This window comes from Ursus americanus, chromosome 30, assembly GCF_024610735.1.
Source record: "Ursus americanus isolate L20-20 chromosome 30, mUrsAme1.1.p, whole genome shotgun sequence".
NCBI classification, from domain to species: Eukaryota; Metazoa; Chordata; class Mammalia; order Carnivora; family Ursidae; genus Ursus; species Ursus americanus.
The window spans coordinates 14,287,413-14,307,145 of record NC_142156.1 but is presented as its reverse complement, the minus strand read 5'-3'; positions in this window follow the sequence as shown (position 1 = coordinate 14,307,145).

The window sequence follows — 19,733 nt, the reverse complement described above, 5'->3', positions numbered from 1 at the left end:
TGTACACATTCACAGACATAAATGTATTCCTAAAGGGTGAGAATGTTTATTTTCCTTTTTATACTTTTTGGAATTCTGATTTTTTTTTCTTCCTGAGGTCATAAACATCACCTTCAGAATTAGAAGGGACCATAAAGGTATTTCCTTTTGGAGAAAATTATAAAATACAACCCAGAGTGTGAGTTTTTGAAAAAAGTGGAAACCAAAGGCGATCATCAGGCCCTCTTCCTACCCACAGCCCTGCCCAGGTAGCTTCTGTTCTCCCTTTCTTGGGTGGGTGGCAAGGGATCTCAGCAGAGAAGACTCTTCTTGGCTGAGTCATTGGAGGAGCCCATATGCACGGCCAGCCTCACTCAGCTAGGAGGCATCGAAGACTGAGGACCATCCCATTCCTGCCTCCGCGCCATCTTGGCTCACCCGCTTCTGAAGGTCAATGGAAAGACCCTCGGGCAACTGGAGATTATGGACTAGATAGGAGACTTCTTATAATGTACCTTTTTTTGACAGATTGAGATAGGATGTGGAAGAAAATTCCAGTACCTCCAATTCCCACCCAGGAGACCAAGGGCGAAGTCTCTAGAATCACTCGAGAGGACATTGTGTTGAGTATATCTGTGCGCCCTCCAGCCCAACACTTCCATGCCTGGGCCATTTCCTGGAGAAACTCAAGGGCACATGCACCAGGGGACATAGCCAAGAATGTTGTTCACATGCACAGCGCATGACGGCTCAGCAACAAACAGCCCAAAGGCCCAGCAACAGTGGGATGGAGATATGGTGGCCTAGCCCTACAATGAGACTCTACGCCCAAGGAAAATAGGGGGCGTCCGGCCTCCTGCAGCCACTGGGGGGGGGGGGGCGGGGGGGCTTCCAGATAGCATGCTGCAGGGAAGAAGCCAGACCCAAGAAACTCATGGGGGCCTGATTGTATTTACATAAAGTTCAAAGGCCAAAGAACCGCCATTAGGTAAGTGTCCCTATTGCCTGGAGACGCTTACAGAGGAGTCCCAACTCTAAAGAAAAGCAAGAACCTGATTATCCCCCAAGCCAGAGTAGTCATTACTTGTAGGGGGACACAGGAGTCCTGGGGGAAATCGGGGGTGCTGTGTCCTGCGTGCTGTTAACACTGGTGTCCGCTTTGCAAGCGTAGGCTATACTGTGTGTCTCCTGTGTGGTTATGTTTTCTGGAACAAACACGAAAACAAACCACAGTATAAAAGCCCGAAAGCACCCCCCCACCCCCAATCCTGGCTCCCGCAGCACCTCGGGAAGGGCGCTTGGCAGGTGCGGCTCCCCCACTCCTCGCCAGCTGTGAGAGACAGAACGTCGGACTTCCTTTAAGTTAGTTCAGTCGACCAGACGGGGAAACGCGGTGTGCCCCAGGGCCGGCGGAAGCTTGCCCAAGCCACATGAAGGAGGAAGACACAACTTGTGTCCTCAAGGAGCTTCACGTCTAGAGGGGCAGTCAGCAGGGAGGCAGCACTGCAACACATGGTGACCCTTAGGATGGGGCAAGTTCAAAGGCTAGGACCCTGCCTTGAAGAAGAACAAAAGAGCCAGTGCCGTGAGTCCAGGGATAGAGAAAATGGAACACGCTGCAGGCAGGGAGAGTGGAACAGACAAAGTCCCCAGGGACAGGGTACATGGCAGGGAGGGCGCGTCGTTTGATGAGGGCTGGACCGCCAACTGTGGGCTGTAGTGGAGGAGTGACCTGAGAGAGGAGAGCACAGAAGGCAGGGAGGGCCCAGAGCAGGAAGTGCTCAATGCAAAGGCAATGGGGAGCCATGGCAGGTTATAGAGCAAGGGGTGTCAGATGGGTTTAGGAGCAAGAAGAAGCAAATTAAACGCTGGGGGGGTGATGCAGATGAGAGAGGACAGAGGCCTGGTCTAAGGCCACGGAAGTAGACGGGGAGGCAGGGAAAGAAAGGCAAAGGAAACCAGCTCTGAACATAGTTCCGATTCAGCAGGGGAGGCAGGTGGAGAATTCCCACATTTACAGACTCGGCAAGGGTGCAGGGGGAGCTCTCCGCTGGTCCGAGGACCATACTTGGAGTAGCCCCAACGTGCTGCCCGACCTGGGGCGGGCTGTGCTAGGTCTCCTGACGGTGTCTGCAATAGGACTAAACTCTATTCACACCCCAGTTCTGTCTACCAGCTCCTGGCCTGGGTCGTCTCACTGCCAAGTTCATCTTCCGTGTCCTCACCGGTAACAGGGGCCAAAAGCACGGATCTCGGCGCCACTGCTACAGGGGGTAAGCGAGGCCATCAGAACTCGACGAAGGGGAGCTCTGGTGTTTATCTGCTCTAAATGTCCAGTCCCCGACTGCTTCTCGGCGGCCCCAGTGGCTCCCCTAACGGTGATGAAAGCGGAAACAGCAGATTCCTTATCAGACTAAACAACTAGGGAAAGAAAATAGCACCCAATGGACCTCAAGGACAAAAAATGAATTCATCTGTGATTTTGACTCCTGGGGATTCTCTGCAAAGCTGTTCTCCTTGGGGAGTGCGGGTGTATTTACATAAAGCCTCTGGGATCTTAACCTCAGCTCTGAGGCTGGATTCATGCAGGCTTCCCTGCGATGACCACTTCTTAGGGGCCTCCCCCTGGGGCACTAGGTGACCCAGCTGTCCCAGCCTGGGAGGGGCGGGGGGGAAGGGGCGTTCTCATAACTCTCCCCCAGGATTTTTAAAAAATAATGTATTGGCTTTGATCTTTTCTTGTTAAAAAGAAAAAGAATACATTTTTTCCTTTTTTTTTTTTTTTTTTTTTTAAAGTAGGCTCCATGTGGATCCCAACACAGGGCTTGAACTCATGACCCTGAGTTCATGCCCTGAGCTGGGATCATGAGTTGGACACCGACTGAGCCACCCAAGCGCCCCTGAGAAAGACTACATTTTGATGAGAACGATAAGATCACTTGCTGCCGTTTACTGAGTCTTTATTAACACTTTGTGTTTTACATTCCATATCTCTTTTATTCATGCCAAACCCTCATGATGGGGTCCCTGCTTTATCACCCCATTTGGCAGATGAACAAAGCAAGGCTCACAAGATGGTCTGGTTTGCCCCGTGTTCACATAGCGAGTGAGCAGCGGAGCCCGCATTCGAGGCCAGGTTCCCCCCATTCCCGAGCAGGTGCAGGGACCTCTAACGCATCGCCTGAGGACCCCCGAGACGCATAAAAGAAAAATGAACCCTACCCTACCCAGGGACAACCCCGGGTGACATTTTGCTGTATTTCTTCCCCATGTCTTTGTGTAGATATTCTTTCAAAAATTAATTTGATAGGGGTGCCTGGGTGGCTCAGTCGTTAAGCGTCTGCTTTCGGCTCAGGGCGTGATCCCGGTGTTCTGGGATTGAGCCCCACATCAGGCTCCCTGCTCCACTGGGAGCCTGCTTCTTCCTCTCCCACTCTCCCTGCTTGTGTTCCCTCTCTCACTGGTTGTCTCTCTCTCTGTCAAATAAATAAAATAAAATAAAATAATTAATTTGGTAGCATACTGTGTTTTCAGCCTTACTGAATAATATTACTGAATATTACTGGGATTTTTTTTTATGTTATAAAAATACTTGGGGTTTTTTTTTTTTTTTTTCAAGTCAAAGAATACACAAACATATGCAGGTGAAAGAGAAAACTCACTGTTCCCTGACCGCCCCCCACCCCGGGTGTCCTCACTGGCTACATTTGTGTGTCTTGCTTTCCATTTGCCCAACATGTATATTTGTACCTGTCTGGTGCCAGACCCTGCCCTTGACTTCGGGATCAAAGATGTGTAAGGAAGGTAAGAATCATCACAGGGTCCTTGCCTCTCAGGCCTAGCCAGCGGGGGAGAGGGGGTTTAGACAAGGCGGCAACTTGACCTTAAACCCAGAAACATGGAGTACGCCTAGCAAGGATAAAAATAAAAGGAAAATAAAACGCACATGTCTTGCTGCGCTAGAGGTAAGAGGGAGCCCATCAGTGGGTCCAGGGCGGGGGGAATAAGGTCCTCCCAGGGGTCAGACTCACCAACCAGCTCAAGAGTCAATGAGTCATTGCTTCATTCCCGCCGAGAACATTCGGATCACACACTGCACCTTGGGAGTGGAGGATTCCCACCACCGCCCCCGTCACCCCGAGGGACAGTGCAGCTGTGTCTGGACATGTTTTCAGTTCTCACAAATGAGGGTGAGAGGGTGTTCGTGCTGGCACCTGGTGGGCTTAGCATCCCACAGTGCACAAGACAGCCTCGCACAATGATCGGGTCCAAAATGCCGAGAGCGTCCAGACAGAGAAACCCCGGGCCTGGAGAGGTGGGTTAGGAGGCCAGGGTGGGTGCTCCGAAGACCAAATGCTGGGGAGCAGATTGGAGATGGGCCACGTTGTCGCTAAGGCATCTTGAGAAAGCCTTCACTTCTTGAAATCTCAGTGTCCCACTCTGTCATGGGAGACAGTACCAGTACCTACTTCCCAGGCTCGTGGGAGGGATGAACTCCATGGAGAAGCACTTAGTGCCTGGCACACAGCAGGCACTTAATAAGTGTTAGGCGTTAAAAAAAAAAAAAAAAGTGAAAGTGATGGATGTGTGGATTGCAAAGATAAAGGCGAGATCTTCAAATGCCCCAGAGAAGAGTCTAGACCTCTCTTCTGTTTGCACGTCTGGGGACTTGAAGGTGTTTGAACGTTTGCAAAATTTTACATTCAAGAGAATTCACCCGATTTTATTTTAGTTTATTTTATTATTTAATCGTATTGTATTTATTGAGTGATAGTAAAGCAAAGTGTATTGAGCGATAGTACAAAGCTCCCAAAGGAGGGGACCCGAGAGGGTTACCCGAATTCACCCAATTTTAAAAATTTCCTCTTCAACATGTGCACCCCTGTTCCTCCTAAGAAACTGGAATAGGGAAGGATTCTCACAACATGACGGCATTGCTTTTGCAGTTACAGAATATAATCTGGAAAGTGGGGGTGCCTGGGTGGCACAGGGGTTAAGCATCTGCCTTCAGCTCAGGTCGTGATCCCGGCGTTGTGGGATCGAGCCCCACATCAGGCTCCTCTGCTATGAGCCTGCTTCTTCCTCTCCCACTCCCCCTGCTTGTGTTCCCTCTCTCGCTGGCTGTCTCTATCTCTGGCGAATAAATAAATAAAATCTTAAAAAAAAATAATCTGGAAAGTGTCCAATCGTGGGGGAAAAAATCTTTAAATGGCAAAACAAAAAAAAATGCATTACAAATAAAATACAGAACCAAGATAAAATAAACAAATCTCTAAGGATGACTTACTTATCTTTCAAAAAAGTCTTTTGGCCACAGCTAAGGACATCAATCCTAGAATCATTCAGTGACAACACACACACACTAGCTTTAATGGCTGCTTGTAACTCATTTCCAAGAAAAATATGGAGCTATACTTCTGTGGTTTTTCTCTGCCGGGCACCGAATCCATAGCTCATTCATTCAAGTTTTGGTCATGGCAAAATTGACTGCATTACCATTTAAGAAAAAATCTAGAGGTTCTTGTGGGATCCATCCTTGGGGGCACAGAAGAGAGGTGTGTATGTTTCCCAATTACTTCTAGGTGGTTCTTGAGTTGGATTTGTCTGGTGTAAGCCGACCACCAAAGCGCAGGAACCACTAGGGACCTTATCCTTGAAACCTTCCCCATCTCTCCAAAATCTTTGCGTGCGTGCCAATGTCAGAGAGGCTGGTGCCAACCGCACAGTCCCTGAGCCCCTGGTCATCCGCAGACAGCTTGGGACCTGTTTACTTCAGAACCGCCAAAGGTGAGCAGCTGTTTCTTGAAAGTCCTGGTTTCCAACAGCAGATTTTAAATATAGGACAGTTTGGGGACGGGGGTGATGGGGTGGGGAGGGGGGGGTCACACGAGGACTAACGACCAGACCTTGGAACGCACTGGGTAAGTGAGTACGTTCTGGGCATGCGTCCTGGTTCCACCACTTGACCTTGGGGATGTTACTTAACCTCCCTGAACCTCAGTATCTTCCCCTATCAAAAGGGTCTATTGTCAGCCCCGGCAGGCTGTTGTGAAAGTATCGAGAGACAAAGGAAGCTGGAGAGTTCTGGAAAATGCCCAGTACCTGTTCTTGTAAGAGGTGACCCCTGTTACACCTTCTACCCACTTTGCCTCCTGGGCACGCCGTTTGGGCTCCTCAGCCCCTTATCAGCCGGAATGCGGGAACACCCAAAGTAGGGCCAGTTGGGGCTTGTCTTCCCAGCAGAGCGTAACTGGCTTTTGAGGTTTGGGACGACTAGGTGATTCTTGGATTCTATCTTGCTTCTGTCTTCGTCTTCGAAAGGGCTGGGGAGATTAGCTATCTGGAGCCCTCTCTCTGCATATGTACATACTGGAAATTCGGAAAACAGCCCAAATCCGAGAGTCTGATGTCAGGGCCCTGAAAATGTGTGTGCAGGGAGAAATCGAGAGAAACCCAAGAAACCCCAGAACATTTCCCAAGAGACGCCCAGTCCTGAGGGGGCAGAGCCACTGAGAGACTGGGGGAGGGGGGAGTTGGTCCCAGAATCCTAAGACTTAGGGAAGGAAAGGCGGGGATGAACAAAGGTGGCTTTTATGGAAGCCCTGCCTCTCGGGGGGCCCATCTTGTGGCCTCCTTTAGAATTTGACTTTTGGACGGCCTGTTCAACTCCACCCCCACCACTGCCTTTTCCTTTCTCAGCAGAAGAGAAAACGCTTCCCAATCTAGAATGATAGCACTATGTTTATTCCGAGTCATCATTTTCTGCGACACACGTGCTTTCAATCTATTTGATTACTTTGTCCTCCTTAGAACATCTGCCGGGGGGCGCCTGGGGGGCTCGGTCAGTTAAGTGCCTTCTGCTCAGGTCATGATCCCAGGGGTCCTGGGATCGAGCCCCACATCGGGCTCCCCGCTCGGCAGAAAGCCTGCTTCTCCGTCTCCCTCTGTCTGCTGCTCCCTCTGCTCGTGCTCTCTCTCTCTCTGTCTCTCAAATAAACAAATAAAATCTTTTTAAAAAACCAAAAACAAAACTTCTCCCCCTTAGGAATGTTAATACCTCTAACGGAGAGATGAGGAAAAGTGGGTTTACTCCTCGAGATTATGGGAAGCCATGGTAGGGAGGGCATGGAGTTTCTGGGGTATGAATTTGAATTTGGGGTGCTGGGTGGATGAAGGGGGAGGGGACAGAGGGCCAGAGACAGGGAGCTGGTGCCAGTACAGCCCCTCTGGGAAGAAAGTACCCATTTTAGAGAAGAAGAACGGGAGATTCAAACTGAAAAAGTTAACTGTGTTGCCTGAGGTCATAAAACCATCAGTGAGAGCAGGGAGTCTTGACCTTGTGGGGTAATAATCTGACCCAACAGCACAATTAAAGAGCTAATCTCTCTAATCTCCAGAGGCCTTCAGGAGTCAGGGACTACATAAATAAATCCGGAGTATCCCCTTCTGATCTCCCGTCGAGCAAATGGGATTAGCACATCAAAGGCCAGGTTCTTTGTACCTTAAGGAGTCCTGCCCCAAGGTGAGAGGTGGGCCAGAAGCAAGAGCCAGGAATTCAGAAATTGTTTCACGGGCTGCTTTCTTGGTCTTCACTCCTTAGGAGCTGTGTGACCCAGGACAAGTTATTTAACCTCTCTGTGCCTTAGTTTTCTCCTCCGTAAAATGGAGTAATAACACCTACCTCATAAACTTGTTTTGAGGATGAAATTAAAATGACATTCTCTACGGGGCGGTCAGTACAGACCAGACCCCATTCCCAGCTCACTTCTCACTCGTGACCATGACCCGTGTATTAGATGAGTGATCACATAAGGCAGGGGGACTGTGGCATCATGACTAAGATGATGGCTTGATGCAGGTGGAAACTGTTTCGCCACACGGGATACACACACTGAATAAAATGACAAAACTGGTAAATTTCAAATTACCGTGGACTCTAGGTCAGCGAGTTCGAATTTCTGAATGCCAGGACGGGAGAAGTGGAAAGGTGAAGCCCCGATTCTGGGTGAAACTGTGGGTCATCATGTTAGGTAGTTGTTTCTACAACTATACACACACACACACACACACACACACACCTCATTATAGACCTATGTGTGCACGTGTGTATAGATTTATTTCTTAAACCCTGCTCAACTGCTCTTACCACTTTGCACTTTGAGGAAAAGTTTGCCAGGAGGCAAATTCTGTAGAAAAATGTTGCTGGGGTGGCTTACATCCCCCAGTTCTGTGCCTCACAGACCCTTTATAGACCCCCCGGGAAAGCTTGTTATTCTCCTCCCAGGAAAATGCCCATTCCTAGAGCCCGGAAGACAGGTGGCCTCCCATTCACCAGAAATTCACAGACGCCAGCCCCCAAAATCCATCACTGACTGCCCCCCGCTGGGGTTCACGGGTGAGGGACTCATGCATGCAGTTAGGAATTCATTTTTTTTCTCGGTAAATATTAATTGAGCACATAATATGCGCCAGACAGAGAGTGGGTCAGGTGCTGGGGTCCCAATGCGGTGACATCAGAGGGTCACCTGCTAGCATTCGGTATTCTCTTTTCTCTGGTTTACTCCCTTTCTCATCTACTTCTGGCTTTCCTTGTGAACATTGCAACAAAGATCAAAGAGTAAGTAACATCTAGGAGAGACATTGCTGACGACGAGAGGATTCCTGGCACATTACCTTACCCGTGGCAAGCCTGTGGGCCACTGCGTAAGTAGGTCTGTCTTTTATCTTTGTTTAAACAAAAAACACAAAAACTCAGAGAAGGTAAGATGAATGACAGGTTTATCTGCAAGTAGAAGAGACAAAATTCTGAACCCAGGGGCTGGGTTTTTGACTGCAGAGATCACATGAGAGCTTATCAGCGAGTGGATGAGACCAGAGTTTGGATTCGACTCCAGCAGGTGCTGTGTGACCTTTGACGAGTTACTTTAATGCTCTGAGCCTGTATTTCCTTATGAAAACCAGTCGTAATGGTGAGACTGGCTCATTAAGAAAAACAGCAAAAATAATAGGAAAAGTAATAATATCCCCTAGCATGAGGTGTGGTGCAATTGTCATCCCATTTATAAAATGGTGACAGCAAGGACTTTAGCATTAATCCATGGCACAGAGCTCTCAAGATAGGACAGCGCAAATAAAGGGGGTGAAAATCTCCCATCTTTGACATTTTTTCATCGGTAGGGGAAGTTTGGGCTGCATCTTTGACAATTCCTCCTCCAGGCCCCCTGGACCTAAAGCCCCATTGTCATAAGAGGTTTTTAATTAGTGAAATCGCTCTTTTGTTGATCTGGGTGTCATTTTGCATGTTCGGAACAGGGCCAGTCTCCCCACCAGACACAGCGTAGGAATTTTTCCAAATTAAAATGAATGCTCAAGTGTGGACAAAATGGAACTTGATGTCAATTCTCCAAAGCTCAACTCCCATTAGCCACAGAACATTGTATTTATTCCGTAACATTTTAAGGTGTGGCGTGAGGGCCCCCCAAAAGCCAGAATGCTAGAAAGGTCTTTGTCCAAAGTTACGGTGATTGTTGGAACGGTTGCTATGCACGGGGGAGTTCATTCTATTTGGATGTTTCAGACTTTCCAAAAGGTATTTTAAGAGCCCTTGTCCCCTAAATTCCAGCCCCCCCCCCAATTCTTCCCTCTAAAAGAACTTCTGCATAGTGGAGTTTGACGTTATTTCATATTTTGGTGAGTCTATTCCTCCGAATCTTAGACCTGAATACGACTTGGGTTTGAGATCGCAGGAGACAAAAGCGAATAAACAAATGTTTGTTTTCTCCTGTTTTGGAATTCCGGAAGGCAGGAGGCGGTAAAAGAATAAATGAGATCTTTGGCAGGACTGGCGCCAGAAGCAACCACTGGCTCCATGGGTCTCTTACCTTTGTTTTCCTAAGACTCTGGGGCTGTTGCCCCAGTCAGTTAGTAACAAAGCCATCCCACCCTTGTTTTCCAAGAGAGATGGTTGCATTTCCATGTCCAGGAAGGTGTCCCTGCACCGGCGGCTGGGAGACCCAACCCAGTGGGGTCGCCTATGCTCACAAAGACAAGAGATCATTAGCCCTAATTAAGTCTTCCCCAGCAGGCCGACTGCCAGGGAGGGACACGAGGAAAGGGAACGAGGGGAGAAAGTTCGCTTTGGACATTCTCCTCCTTTGGGAGGGGGAAGCTGTGAAGGTCAGTTGGGTGAAATGTGTCATAAACCTAAAACAAACTTGTATCTCACCTCCTGCCCTCCCACCTCTTGGGACCTATCCTGGAGGAATCCCCAAGGTGGAACTGCCAAGATGAAGCTTCCAGGGGTTTAAAGAGGGAAAAATCGTGAGTTAACTTGCAAAGTAAATACCTACTCATATGGATATAATGTGAGATAAGAAACAGCTTCTGGCCAGGCTTTGCAAGTGTTAAAATGATGGAGGGGGAGAGGCATTTGCGGGTGTGGACTTGAAAAAAGTGGTGATAGAAGTCTAAAGAAATAAATTCGGGGCGCCTGGGTGGCTCAGTGGGTTCAGCGTCTGCCTTCAGCTCAGGTCATGATCCCAGAGTCCTGGGATCACATACAGTTGGGCTCCCTGCTCAGCGAGGAGCCTGCTTCTCCCTCTCCCTCTGCCTGCCACTCCCCTGTTTGTGCTCTCTGTCAAATAAATACATAAAATATTTTTTAAAAAAGGGAAAGAAATTTGATTGCAAAACAACAATATCTTTACTAAAAATAAACTGCCAGACTTGTGCTAAGCGCTTTCTGATGCATTATTTTATTAAATCTTCTTTTTGTCTTCAGATTAAAAAGAAAGATCCTGAATTACATTTTAATGACAACAAACGGGGAAGTTATCGGTAAGGCGTTCTGATTTTGATCGGAGCCCTTCCCCTGGCTGTCTTTTGTTGTGAGATGCCATGGCCAATGTCATCTCCTCGAGGCCCTTCTGCGGGCTCGGCCCCTCCCTGTCCCCCGTCGGTTCCTGCCTTGCATTTACCACAATCAGTCTTTATCAAGTGCATTTTTCACTTGGTAGTTCTCTCTTCTGCCCCCTTCTGCAATGTGAGCGCTGACCTTGACCGTCTTGTTCGTGCCCTCTGTGCCCTGAACAGCCATACATAACATATAATGTGATGAAGGGCAGTTGATTAACTCTTGTAGAAGAAAGAAGTGGATGAATGCATGCACGAGTGAGTGTATGAGTGAGTGAATGAAATTGGACTTCGGTGGGAAGGACCCTCTAAGCATGACTCAGCAATGTTGGACTCTCCCAGATGCGGTCGCCGTATATAGGGATGGTCAGAATGTGAGTGACAGATGGACATCCCAAGAGTCTGGAGGCCACCTCCCCAAGCCCGTCCCCCCTCTCAGCTGACCCTGATGGAGTAATGCCAGCAAAAGTGGGTCTCTGGCCCCAGGGAAGGACCTCTCACGAGTGTGTGGCCTACACCACCTCACCTCCTTTGGCCCTTCACGACGACCCTTGGGGACAAGTATTATCATCCCTGTTTCAACTGATGAGGATACAGAGACCCAGAGGGGCAAAGTGTTTTGCTCCCGTTCACAGAACCAACATAGGTACTCCAGGCCTCACCCGCCTCTCTGGTCAGAAGGAGGGAAGGAACAACTTTTCCAGAACCTTTGTCTCATCCGATCCGCACAACAGGACCTTTGCTTTCCAGCCACATTCTGGATGGAGCGGGGGGAGAGGCAGTGAGGAGCCAAGAAAGAAAATCTCAGGGAGGGAGCTGTTGGAAGCTCACAGTCTGTGAAATGCTCAGGACAGGTTTGTTTGTAGGGAAAATGAACGGACAAAGGAATGAACAGAGGGAAGCGATCAGGAGTGTGCACTCAGGGGGTCGGCCTGGACTCACGCCCCGGCTTACCCACTCGCCTGCTCCTGTGTGATCATCGGCGAATGACTTTTAATTTGTCTGAGCCTCAGTTTCTCCATCTGAGCAATGAAAACCAAAGGCTCGCCATGGTAGTTCACTATCACGGCGCTCACCGGGGTTCAGCACGTCTGAAGACTTGGGGGGGTCTGTCTGGAGTGGCGGTCAGGAGCCCTGTGAGTTGCTGCAAGGGAGTTATTTTCATTTTTGTTAGACTAGCTCATTAAGAGCCTGTCTACGCAAGACACCGTGGTGTAGTGAGGGAGGAATCCGGGAAACCCAGGTTGAAATCTCATTCGCTGTATTAGCTGAGTGACCGTGGGGGACAGCGGGGGGGGGGGGGGCTGCCACCTAGCTTACCAGACCCGTGTCCTCATCGGCAAGGTGGGGAGTACCCCTCACAAGAAATGCTCAAGCTTCCCCGGGATCATTTCCAAGGTACCGCGCACATCTCCGTAGGTAGTGAGCTATGGGACTGGGTGCATACCTGTGCTTTATACATCCGGGAAGAGTTTTGCCCCCACACCCCACCCCGAATCAATCAGCCATCGCCCCCTCTGAGAACGCATGCCAGGAGCTCACTCCCTTCACTCTTGCTCTAATGCAAGAGTGGGAGGGGAGGGGGGAATATCATGGCTGCCCTGCCCCCCCCCCCCGCAAAGGTACAGACCATGGTTCGAGAAAGGTCCCATCCTGAAGACACACTGAACCCTCTCTGTTCCGTAAATGCGGTTTGTCCCTAATCCCAGACATTTATCATTTCTGAGTCTGTTCTTTGGCCGAAACACTTCACGTCTTGAGATTTCAAGGGTGGGGAAGGGTGGTCATTTTTTTTTTTTTTTTTTTTTTAAGAGTGAACAGTGTGGATGCTTCTTGATTCCCCGTCAAAGCCTCACGCCCTACCTCCTGGGGAGCCCCGCCCCACTTCCCCCTTGCCTTTCACTCATCTCTGGAGACTCAGGGGTCTGTCTGAAGTGGTTGTCAAGAGCCCCGTGGCGGGGGAGGTGGCCCAGGGGGCCCACTTGAGCCTCCCCAGCACGGACAAAGGCACTGCATTCTTACCCCATTTCCGCCCAGCCAGCGCTCTCTCCTGACCCTCAGAAAAGGGACTGAACACAAGCCCCTTATGGGGGGGGGGCTGACATTGTCATGCCAGCCTCTGTGGCCTTCCCGGTGTCAGCGGGATCTGCTTCCCCCCACCCCCACCCCTGCTCTGGGGCACTTCCTCCCCACTCCCATTAACTGATGTCAGTTCAGAAAGGATGGATTGTTCTCTGCCCGCCCCGCGGCAGAGTGCACAATCCAAGCCTGGGAGAGAGAGAGAGGGTGTGGAATCAAGGAAGCACCCACCACCCCAAGACGGAAAACTCATTAAACGTCCTGCCAAAGACGCCCCCATGTGCGGGCGCCGATCCCGCCATTCCACAACAAAGCCAGGCCTGGCGTCCCTCATGAGGGAGGGGACCCGTGTCGTCCTTGCTGAGCTCGTAAAATGAATACTGCCACGGAAAGGAAATGGCCCCGGGGGTGTTTTTGAAGTCAAGAGGAAAGAGCACAGGATCCTTACGGGGTTCCTTGGCTATAAATGTGTGCCTTCGTTTTTCTGTTGGAGCTCTCATGGTGGGCAGCCAATGAAACATGGAGCTCCATTGGTGAGACCAGAGTTTGGGGCTAAATATAACCAGCCTTCTAGAAGCAGCAGCTCACTGATGTGGGCACAACACTTGGCCTTGAATCTTACCGTGATGCTGTCGCCAAGAGCTTTGGGAATCCCACTGGTTGAGCGTGCCCATCTCGCAGGGACAGAAATGGAGGCTCCAAGGGGAGGAAGGGCTTCCTTGAGGCTGCCTCCCTTAGCTGCACTTGGTAGATTCTGGTCTCCTAAGGTGCAACGGCTGCTTCTGCCAACAGGCTCCTTCTACCCAAAGCTCTCTGTCACACTTCATGTTCTCTGTAGAACAAATCTGGGGTTCCGTCCGATGGTGATGGTGACACACGGGGACGCAGGGTGGAGCAGGGGCTCTGAATTTTAAGCTGCTTTATAACCATGTGACTTTGGACAGTCGATCTGGCTCTCCCAATTCCTGTCTTCCCACGTAGACAAGAGAGCTGCTCTCCCACCTTCGCAGGGTCATTGGGAAGGCTAAGGGTGGTGTTGTGACAGGTGCACCCAGCACCCCGCGTGTTCATTCACGAGGGCTGCTGTCACAAAGTGCCATAGACTGGGCAGCTTATGCGACGGGAATCTAGCATCTTGCAGCTCTGGGGGCTGGAAGCCCAAGGTCAAGGAGTTGGCAGCATCGGTGTCTTCTAAGGCCTCTCTCCTGGGCTACTAGACGCCCACCCACGTGGTCTTCCATCTGTGCGTATCTGTGTCCTAATCTCTTCGAATGCGGACAGAGTCCTACCAGAGTGGGATGCAGCCTACTAACCTTATTTTCACTCGGTCACCTCTTTAAAGGCTCTACCTTCAAATAAGGTCACATTCTCAGGTACTGGGGGCCAGGACTTCAACACTGGGATGTTAAGGAGACACAGTTCAGCCCATAACACTCAGAAATCCCTATAATTCAATAATTCTTTTTTTTTTAAGTAGTTTCCATGCCCAGCATGGAGCCAAATGCGGGGCCTGAACCCACAACCCTAAGGTCAAGACCCGAGCCGAGATCAAGAGTTGGGGGCTTAACCGACGGAGCCACCCAGGCACCCCTAATTCAATAATTCTTGAGACACCCCCAAATCACTCTACCATAAAGCTATCATTCAGAGATGTGACAGTGCTTTTGAAATGTTACCACAAAAGAGCTAATTCCATCCTCAAAATGTGGATTCTTCTAGAAAAGTTTGTCGAACTAAAATAGGCATCATGGGGGCCCCTGGGTGGCTTAGTCGGTGAAGTGTCTGCCTTCGGTTCAGGTCGTGCTCCCGGGGTCCTGGGATCGAGCCCCACGTCGGGCTCCCCGCTTAGCGGGGAGTCTGCTTCTCTCTCTCTCTCTGCCCCTCCCCACCACTCATTCTCTCTCTCTCTCTCAAATAAATAAATAAAATCTTAAAAATAAAATAAAATAGGCAGCATGCCACCAATTTGACTATGACCTGCTGGCTGAGAATGGTCCTTACTTTTTTTTAATGTTTGGAAAAAGTCAAAAGAAGAATAATATTTCATGACATGTAAACATGATATGTAATTTAAACTGTATGCCTATAAATAAAATTTTGTGGGAACACAACCACAACTGTTCATTTACATGCCGTCTACACCCGCTTTTGCAACAGCATCATTGAGTAGTTGTGTTGCAGGCTATGTGACCCACCAAGCCTAAAATACATGTACTCCCTATCTGGACATTTGCAGAAAACGTCTGCAGACCCCTGATTCTGAGAATCACAAAAGGCACTAATTTCAAATTCAGATCTTCAGGATTCCTGTGAAGAAATGCTGACACGGGCTTTGAACGAGGCCCTGGAATTAGCATTTTTGTAGTGGGGAATATATCTATGAGAAGGGACTGACTCGCAACCCTGCTGAAGTCAGACCTGTCCACAGAAATCCACATTATCAGGGCGCCTGGGTGGCTCAGTCGTTGAGCGTCTGCCTTCGGCTCAGGGCGTGATCCCAGAGTCCTGGGATCGAGCCCCACATCAGGCTCCTCCGCTGGGAGCCTGCTTCTTCCTCTCCCACTCCCCCTGCTTGTGTTCCCTCTCTTGCTGGCTGTCTCTCTCTGTCAAATAAATAAATAAAATCTTTAAAAAAAAAAAAAAGAAATCCACATTATCAATCCACAAGGAACTTCACAGGTGCCAAGGAAAGAAATCTCTCAGGTCTCCCTGAGCAAAGCATCCTCTTCTTGGAAAAATTCATGGGGGAAGGTGGGATCCTTTCAGCGAGTTGAACGGATGAAGTTGTCCAGTAATCACACACTCAGTGCATGGAGTCAGGTGGACAAGTTTAGACGGCACCATGGCTCACAGGGTGACAGCCTGGGTCATCACTTTCACCTTAGAGATATCCTCTAAGTCCAACAAAGCTCTTAAGCATCTTTCTTTTTCTTTTTTTAAGACTTTATTTATTTGAGAGAAAGAGAGAGCACAAGCGGGGAAGACAGGGAGAAGCAAGCTCCCTGCTGAGCAGGGAGCCCCACATGGGACTCGATCCCAGGACCCTAAGATCATGACCTGAACTGAGGCAGATGCTTAATCGGCTGAGCTGCCCAGGTGCCCCAGGAAGCGTATTTCAATATACTTAATCAAGTATTTGATTTCCTTTGAAATCCTATGTATTCCATTCCATGTAGGTTTATACTCATCTGTGTGTTTTCTTGCTTAATGACTGTCTTCTGTAGGCTATAAATGCCATGAGAGCAGAGATATATCAGCTTGGGGCATCTCTGGATTCCTAACCCTTAGCTTAATGCCCGGCACAGAGGAGGGGTCCGGTAGGTAGCTGCTGGAGGGCTGGAAGGACGGATGGCTATCAGTCAATGATACAGGGAATATGGAAGTGGACGTGCTCAGCTTGGGGCAGTGGGGAGCAGGGATATTGGATTCAGGTTGAATCTACCGCTATTAAGTTATGATTGAAATGTCTAGGTAAAGACACTGAGTAGGTCCATGAGCCTGGATCTCAGAAGAAAAGTCTGCCCAGAGAGGGACCGGTTTCGAAATGGCCAACATGCGAATGACTAGGGAACCCTGGGAACAAGGAAAAAAGCAGAGGAGGGCTGAGGGGGAAACTTGCGAGGCTGCATCGTATAACAGGTGGGCTAAGAGGAAGAACTCACAGGTGCACACAGCCCGAGGATGGGCAGAGATGGAGGGGGGAACCAGAGGGCCGTGGGGTCAAGGGACCAGAGGGGCTTCAAGGAGGCATGGGGCCAGGACAATCAAAGAAGGTAAGGTGGTCCCCATGTTGGACATGACGGCAGTGGATTTGGTGGCATGAGACAGGGTTTGAGCCCCCTCCCCAATATCTTTCCTGCAATATATCCGGTTTGACTTCCTTTTGGCGCAGTGATTTTTAAGCTTTTAAGCTATCCACTTGCTTTGAGCATTTGATGAAAACCGTGAGTCATCTTTCTAGAAAAATGGACATCTACACATCGTCAGCAAACTCTGCAAAGGACTCTAAGGCATCAGGGACCCACTGAAGATAGACCCCAGGGAAGAAAATTAATAAATGTTAGGGCTGGGGGCTTAGGTCTTCTCTCTTGTTCTTTTCAATGCATCTTTTGCCTCGAAAAGCAGAAAAGATTAGTTTTCAGTTTTTCACTCCTAAAAAAATACCGAGGCCAGGGCCTAAACCCCCAAGCCCCGACGCGGCCAGTCTGGGGTGGGTCCTCTAAAAGCTCCCCAGGGTGAATCTCATGGCCAAGCAGGATACGCGCGTGTGTCCGGAGTGGGAGGCTGGCATGGCCACAAGGGATCAGAGACAGTACACCTGTGTGAGTTTACCACGAAAATGTCTTTATCCACAATCAACATTTTCCTACTCCCCTTTGCTTGCTGCGTTGGCCTTGTGTTTACGGAACGCGGGGTTCTGTGGTCCTGACATGAAGCCTTGACCCTCCCGGGACTTCATTTCCTTATCTCTCACCAGGAGCGAGCCTGCCGACCCCCTGCTGCCCCGACCAGGACTGGGGGGACGGTTGCAATAAAGGAGAACAGAAACAAGAAGCTTTATGTACGCGGGGCTCCTGCTTGTACTTGATGTCATTGGACACCGGTTTGCTTTTCTCCAGAGCCTGTTTCGTTTGAACTAGGCTACTGCAGTCTATAAAACTTTAATGCACGGATTTGCCATTGTTCGGGTGTCCGTGGGGGCACATGCTTTCCTGTTTCGTCGGTGGTGTGCTGACCAGGAAAGAAGCCGGCTGGGGGGTCCCGGGAGGTGCTTGCCTTGTTTCTAGAAATGCATGTGATTACGTTCGCGGTAGCAGCTGGGACCTCAGACCCCATCGGTAATAGCAGCAGGCACGCATCAGCCTTCCTGTGTGCCAGTCCCGGGCTCTCTGCTGGATCTGTATTCGCCTCCAACAACCCTATAAAGCAAGGGTCATTATCAGCCCTGTTTTAAGAGGAGGGAAGTGAAGGCTCCAGGAGCTTAAGCTTTTCTCAGGGTCACGTAGCTCGTAAGGAAATTGGAAGCATGGGTCTGGGTGGGGGAGAATGGGGGGGAATCGTAAGTACCTGACTCCAAAATTCATTCTCTTTTTCTAGAAATTATAGAAGACTTCATTTCGGTGTTTAAAAAAACAATTCTCCTTTAGCTGCTTGATTTTTTTTTTTTAATGCAGACACACATGTGAACACCCACACTCACTATGCCTTCTTTGATGTTTCCTACGTTGGGAGCGTGTTTGGGGAATAGAACGGCTAGGGATTGAGTGTGCCTCCTGGATGGGGTTTTTATGGAAACACAAAGGTTATTGACCTCAAACACAAATTGGCTCGGCCCTCCAGAGTTCACCCCGCCACCCGGCTCTCCCGGAGTTTTGTTCAGCCCTCTCTCCTTAGCTACCAGCCTTGTTCAACCCGGACAAAACAAACAGGGGTTGTCGGGGGAGAATTGCCTCTTCAACCTCACAATGAGAAGTAGGAGTGGAAACAATTACTCCAATAATTCAGACATGGATGTTAAAACACTCACCACACAACCCCAACGTTTACCTAAATTATCTGGGTAATTGCCTCCATTTTCAGCTTGGATTTGGGCTCTGTAAATCCTGGGGCTTCAGATGATAAATAAGGAGACTCTCGTGAAGGCCGAAGCGGAGAGGGAGGCAAGGCATCGTTAGAGAAAGGACACAGAAGGGGAGGCCCCGGCTTTGTGACTCAGTCCCGCCTTGGATGCAGAAACTTGGGGGAGTCTCTTAGGTTCTCTGCTCCCCGGAGTGAAGGATGTTACCTGGGATAGGAAGGGGAGGAAGGAAGGAAGGAAGGAAGGAAGGAAGGAAGGAAGGAAGGTAGGAAGGAAGGAAGAAGAAACAAGGAAGGAAAGAAAGAAAAGAAAGGAAGGAAGGAAAGAAGGACGGAAGGAGAGAAAGGGGAGAATGGGAGAGAAAAAAGAAGAAAAAAATTCAAGAAGAAAATTGTTGCAGCCTCTTTTGTGCTCTGAATTGCTAAAGCATTAGTGAAAGAATAAACATGACTTTATGTCTCCTCCTTTCAGCGAAAAGAAAAGCAAATCCCCCCAAAAGTCATCCCTGGCGTCTTGGTGGCTTCATCCTGCAGCTTTAAGCACTCTGCTTTTACTTCCTTGAGAATGGCATCGACCGCAAAGCCGCTTCCACCTTGAGCCTGCAGAGAGCACCCCCCCCCCATTCACTGTCCTCCGACTCCTAGGATCTGTTCTGTTTAACCCGCCTCCGTCTTGCCTCTTCTCCAAGATCCTGGGCTCCTGCCCTCAGAGGCGACCTTTTGTGAATGAACAACTATTTTATTTTACTTTATTATTTTTTTAAGATTTTATGTATTTATTTGTCGGGGAGAGAGAGTGAGAGAGCACAAGCAGGGGGAGGGACAGAGGGAGAAGCAGTGGGAGCCCGACGACGCTTAACGACTGAGCCACCCAGGCGCCCCTGAACAACTATTTTATTGAGGCCCTACTAAGCGCTGGATGTCTTCACATCCTGGAGCTTGCTTGCATTTTGGGGCAACTTTTAAATGATTATTGGCTTCATTTAACCCATTTGGAGTCCAGCCTTCAAGTAACTGCACCCCCTGTCTACACTTCCTGTTCCCCTTTGACGTAACAGAAACTGGACTCCAGACTTCCTTGGGATGGGTGGCTGTTTTCCAATCGGAAAACTGGGAGCAGTAGCCATGCCTCCCTTTAGACTTGGGGTGGGAAAGCATCTTCCGCCGAAGGACACACAGTAAATATT